This window comes from Zonotrichia leucophrys, chromosome 11 (assembly GCF_028769735.1).
Source record: "Zonotrichia leucophrys gambelii isolate GWCS_2022_RI chromosome 11, RI_Zleu_2.0, whole genome shotgun sequence".
NCBI lineage: Eukaryota > Metazoa > Chordata > Aves > Passeriformes > Passerellidae > Zonotrichia > Zonotrichia leucophrys.
In genome coordinates, this window is record NC_088181.1 from 19,081,018 (window position 1) to 19,087,036 (window position 6,019).

Here is a 6,019-nt window from a genome sequence, read left to right on the forward strand (position 1 = left end):
AAGGGGAGCCTGGCCATGTGCTCGGCATTCTGTTGGGGTTCTTCCCAAGATTCAGACATCTGTAACCATGGAATAAACCTCTGGATATTAAACCCTCCAGCAGAATCCCTCCTTTGCCCTCACCTTTGCCTGAAGCCTTCTTCCTAAGGTAAACGGAGTCCCTAACAAGCCTGGACTTGTTTAGTGCCCAGCTGAAACCATCAGCAAGCTAAAGGTGTCTCTGGGGTGATACACCACAGAAGCCGCCTTTGGCTCAGCAGCGAGGGTCAGACTGGCCCAGGCACAATCTAACTGGTAATATTGGGATTAATATTCCCATATTTGGTGCCCAACGTGGGGCTCGAACCCACGACCCTGGGATTAAGAGTTCCTTGCTCTACCAACTGAGCTAGCAGCCTGAGCATTCTGGATTAACTTGCCTGAGGAGCACAAATGGATTGCACTGATGTGCTCAAGCAGAAGTTCATGCAGCTCACAGCCTCACACCAGGAGGGGTTTTGGGTGATTTGGGCACTTTCCAAGCACGTGTTCACAGTAAAGAGCCTCTTGCACAATTTATAAACAAACAGCAGAGATCAGGTGGGACAGTTCCTACAGTAGCCCTTGGCAAGCACTGTGCTGTCCTTTAATTGTCATTACAGCCTTCACATCACAGCAATCATGTCACATTTGGCACAGCCTGAGACACAGTGGAGCTCACTGGAAGTTGCTGAGTTCTGCTCTGCAGTAGCTCAACAGGATTTTTGCTCCATTCATCCTGAAATAGTGGCACCAGCCAGACTTGGACAGGTTTTCTGTTTGGCTTTGTCATGAATGGTTTCATCTTTACTGAAGCTTTGTGTTGGTGGACTTGTAGGATATGGGTCAGTGTTGTTTAATGAAGTTTGTGTCCATTGTGCACGAGCTGTAAAGTGTTTAGTCATTATGAATCAATGAATGTTTATACATATATAAAAATTTATCTGTGTGCATATAAATTTACAGATATATATATTTATATGTACACATCCTCTTCTACATAAACACAGAGAGAAAAAAAGGACCACAAAGAAGTTGGAGACTGAGGAATGTAAAACAAGTAGAGGAAGTTTCCTCTGCCAAATTTAAAATTTGTATTTTGTGTAGTCATGCAATTTCTGGGTTCCTCACTCAGTCTTCCATTATGTGCAGCAAGTAACTGTCTTTGCCTTAAAAAGCTTTGAAATCCTGTAGCCTAAAAATGAAATTTCCACAAGAATAGAAACAGTTTTAGAATTAATTGACACTTTGTGGTTTTTCAGCAACTGCTCATTCACCTAAATAATTCATACATTTCATTTTCTGCATTTTCATCTTCCACAGTGTAACATTTCTCCATCAACTTTTGTTAATCCAGTGCCTTTTTTTAGATTACCATTCTTTCCTCTGCTATTGCTTAAGCAGTAGTACACACTGAGCATCTGAATCTTGCCAAACCTGATTTGTCAGCTTTCAAAAACTTTTGTCCAGGTCAAGAACACAGACTTCTGCAAAGGAAAAAAGGGCCACGTGCTTTTGAAGAGTCACAGAGTCATATTTTTTCTGTGTTGGGTTGTGTGTCATCTTTCAAGGGATTCTCAGGGTTTCTGTGCATGGAAAATGCCTGGACTGAAAGGTGGGGTTAGATTTTCATGCACTGTTTCTTTCTCTTTTATTTTTTACTTTTTTTTTTTTTCCTTAGTAGCAAAGAATCCCTTTGTGTTTAAGTCTTAAAAATGGCCTTGAAAACACCCTACACATCTCAAGAGTGCCTTGCAATAAAACAGCCAGGCATTTTGGAAGAAATGGCAGAAACTGGGACGTTCCAGTTCTGTTCCATTTTCACTCTCATCAGGTAAAAGCTGTTAAGGATTATTTCTAGCTGAAAGTTCTGGGTTGTATTAATAGATTACAGAGAAACAATCAAAATAAAACAATCAAGGAAATCAGAAGAGCTCTGCTTCAGGACTCCTGGAAGAATGTTTTTGCAGGATTTATTTGCTAAATGACAATAAAGACAAATGAACCCCAAGCCTGTCAGATTTCCTTGTTCTTCACCTTAGAAGAAATTCAAGCATTTTAGGGTTTTTTGCCATCTCTGAATAACAATTTCTAGGTGGATAATTTGAAACATCTTGCCAGTGTGTGTTAAAATGTGTGATAATCCCTGGCAGTGTCCCAGGCCAGGTTGGACACTGGGGCTGGGAGCAGCCTGAGGACGTGGAAGGTGTCCCTGCCATGGCACTGGGTGGGCTTTGATATCCCTTCTAACCCAGTCCTTTGTAAGTCTTTCTTGCAAACAAATATTATCATGCACCTAACTAATCTATTTTTTAAATTAGTGTCATTTTTCATGTCCTAAACCTCTTGCAAAACCTGGATGTTTGCAATTGTGGTGTCAAGATCTCTTGCTTGTCAGAGTGACCCCAGGAAGAGCTCCAAAGTCTCTTTTCCCAGCCTGGTTCTTGAAGAAGCAGTCAGGGCTCTTCATTTCTCAGTCTTAAGGTTGTTTATTGTTCCTTATCTATAAATTTCTTTCTCCTGCCCTGCCCAGGTCCATCCAGCAGGACAGTTCCAGGCACTCTGCCTGCCCCCAGGGCAGTGTTATGGCTTTATACTAAAAACTACGTGTGCAATGTTTACAATTACTTTCCAATACCTATCAGCTATGTTAGACAGTGAGCTTCTACTCTAAACCAATCTGTAAGTGCCATCATCACAGCAGAAGATGGAGGCCAAGAAGAAGAAGGAAAAAGGCTGGACATGCCCAGTTCCCTCCATCTTGCCTCCTGAACCCCCATTATAAATCCCCAAAATCTACTTTTCCACCCTGTGATAACTTCACTATTATTCTTCCTAAACTGTTGTGGCTTGCTGATCTTCATCTAAGGTTGGTAATTTGCTCCACGGGTCATAATCAAACCCACAGGTGTTCTGGGCTCTGTGTCAGAGTCTCTGAGCCCCCTGGCAGGGTCCTGGCCATCCTGGGCAGACAGAGGGATGCTCTGGGTTCCCACACTGTGGGTGCACACAGCCCCTGGCAGGGACAGCCACAGCAATGGCAGGAAGGGAACCAAAAGCAATAATGTTCCCTGGCAGGGAGAGACCAAACCCCTGCTCAAGGGAAGGGATTCCAAGGCTGCAGGGCCTGGGCCCACAGTGACAGGGGAGCTGAGCACAGCTCTGCAGCCTTGCCCTGCTCTGCTTGGCTCTCCTGTGCTTCCCTGACTGGCTGGATTCAGTCTGAGACACTTTCCTGCTTTCAGAGCTTGCAGGAGATATTGCACCACTGCTGCACTTGGAGAGCCTGCCTGCCTTGGACACTGAGGTGATGGTTCTGACAGAGAGTAAGGAGCTGCTGGTGTTTGCTTGGGTTGTTTGTCCCCTGTCCTGCTGTGGCAATGAGGGGCCAAGGGCTGGCTGCAGGTCCTGTGGCAGAGCCCCTGCACCCCTCACCCTCCTGGAGGGCTGAGCAGCCCCAGAGCCCCAGAGCTCTTCCCTTCCCTCCCCTCTGGAAAATCTGCCCTGACCTGTGGGGTCTGGGGGAGCCACAGAATCCCAATGTGGTTGGGTTTGGAGGGATCTCACAGCCCACCCAGTGCCACCCCTGCCATGGCAGGGACATCTCCCACTGTCCCAGGTGCTCCAGCCCCAGTGTCCAAACTGGCCTTGGGCACTTCAGGGATGGGATATCCCCAGCTGCTCTGGAAATCCAACATGCCCTCCTTCATTTTAGTCTTCTTTTAGTCATACACTTTTTAAAAAATTTTATTCATAAAAGTTGAAACTAACAAATGTTTTCCCTTACATGCCTGTGGTATTCCCATGCCCTGTGAACAGAGAGAAGCTGTGATACAAGCAGAGAAGAGGGAAAACACAATTCTTGTCTGGCTTGCTGTGCCTGTACTGTGCTAAAGCAGAATGCAATATGGAGATGGTTTACCCACAGTGAGGGTGTTTGGTTCCCTTGGCCTGTCAGGACCAGGTGTGTGTGTGTGTGTGGGACTGTCACAGGACAGTCACAGGACAGTCATGGGATAATCAGAGATGAGTGCAGGGTGAGCAGTTGTGAGCAAGGGTGAGTGCAGGGCAGATTCAGTTTAGATGAAATGTACATAGTAGAGTATAATAAAGTAACTCTTCAGCCTTCTGATGATGGAGTCAGATGCATCATTCTCTCTCCCCTTTGTCAGAGTCACCTTTGATTTACAATACCTGCCCTAATCTCTCTGAACATTTGTTTGCTGATTATTTTTGTGCAACTTATTTGTGCTGCTTTCAATCAGAATAATTTCTATCAAAAATGCGAAGCTGATGTTATTTGAAACTTTGCAGGCTCTCTAACTTTAGCAGAAAGAACTCTTTGTGCCTTTCACATTTCCTGCAGGCATGGTTTTCTTGGCTGCCATCATAGGTGTGTGTTTGTGAACTATTTTTCACTTTTAGTGGGACTTAATCTCAAATCTGATATATTTTTAAAGTATTCCTAGTTGTGTGACCTTGCACCTAAATCAGAATATTTAAAAGGCGCTCAAGGATTTCAATCATTAGCAAAATTTGGTTTAAATTTTGAAGCACAGCTAAATGAGTGCATTCCAAATTGGAAGGTGTTTTTCCCCCCATGTAGGACCTCCTACCACTCACAGTTCAAAATCTGATTTTATGACTGTGTGAGATCAGAAGAGGTTTCCAAAACACAGCCTTTGCCACCCAGTAGGGTGGGTGGGTTAATTTTCTCTTTCTTGCCAGAGAATTTATTTTGAAGACTTTTTCTAGGTTATTTCTCAATTAAAGATGGTAAATGAAAATAGAACCAGCAACTAGAAAATTCGAGGTTGTGAAGAAGGTGATGAGATCTGGTGCCTTTCTGTTTTGTTACCACAACACAAAGTTTTACTGTATCTATCAAGTTCTATTTCAAAATCTGGAGATAACACTGTCATAAGAACTATGTCAAAACTCCCCTTCAAATCCCAAATTGCCTGACAGAGCATTTTCTCCTGTCTCTGAGGGTTATTTGGCTGTGATACTTTTCTGGAAAATGTTGTTATATTTGGCTTTTTTGATTTTTGAAGCTTGTGGATAAGACAATGTTAGAACTGACCTTCATCTAAGAGGTCAGTGTCCAAAAGAGAGAATCTGGTATTCTTTAGCTTGGGGAGCAGAAGAGAAGTGTTAATATATTTAGTGCTTGTAAATGAAAGTTTTCTGTGACTTGGCTAAGTCACTAAAATGGAAAATTGGATGAAAATAGAAATGAACAGAAGAGTGTGCAAAGAAAAAATAAATCTAAGTGCTTTAGTCTGTGGATATAAATTCAGAAACACATAAGGCAGAAGCAGGTAAAAGAATCCTTTGTTTTCTGTGTGCTGTGGGGACCAGCAATGAAATTGTTCTGTGCTGAGTTTGGGATCTGGCCCTGCCTGGCAGGGAACTGGAATTTCTGTCAGCTTTATCCCTTTTGGAGGCAGCTTTAGGCTCTCCATGGCCTCACCTTGTGCCTGCAGCCCTGGCCCTGCCCTGGAATGAAACCCCCCTGCTGGAGCCAGCTGAGCTTGGCTTTAGTCAGAGCCTGGGGATGATTGGGGATGGGGCCCAAACTAGTCCTGGTTTTAGGCAATCTATGAGAGCTTAAACAGAATGAAAACTCTGCTGGGTTCCTATTTCCTCAGTTTTAGTTTGGTCATTAGCTATTGTGCTAATTGCTATTATTTATTATTGGAAAAAAATCAATACTTTGACAAATATGACAAATTTGACAAACCAAAGATAGTGGAGGACTGAGGTGCCTAAGGAAAGAATTGTTCTCCAAATTTTCTTGGAATTTACAGCGACGCTGTTAACTTTTGTTAGTTCAGCTGGTAATATTTTATTTTCTGTTGTTGTTCTGGATGTAAAGTACAGGAAATAAAGGAGACACAGGAGAGCCTTTTGGGAGATTTTGATCAAACCACCAAGTGTCCAAAAATGTTTTAATCATTTTAAGCATTCGTGGGAGGGAAGGAGGAGAGAATTTTTATCA

General features: G+C 43.3%; 1 non-coding gene across 1 annotated transcript; it reads right to left on the minus strand.

Moving 5' to 3' along the window:
- Positions 1–325: 325 nt before the first annotated feature.
- Positions 326–402, minus strand: TRNAK-CUU (transfer RNA lysine (anticodon CUU)). Its single transcript has one exon. It is a non-coding gene; the product is annotated as a tRNA-Lys (tRNA).
- Between the last annotated feature and the right edge of the window lie 5,617 nt (positions 403–6,019).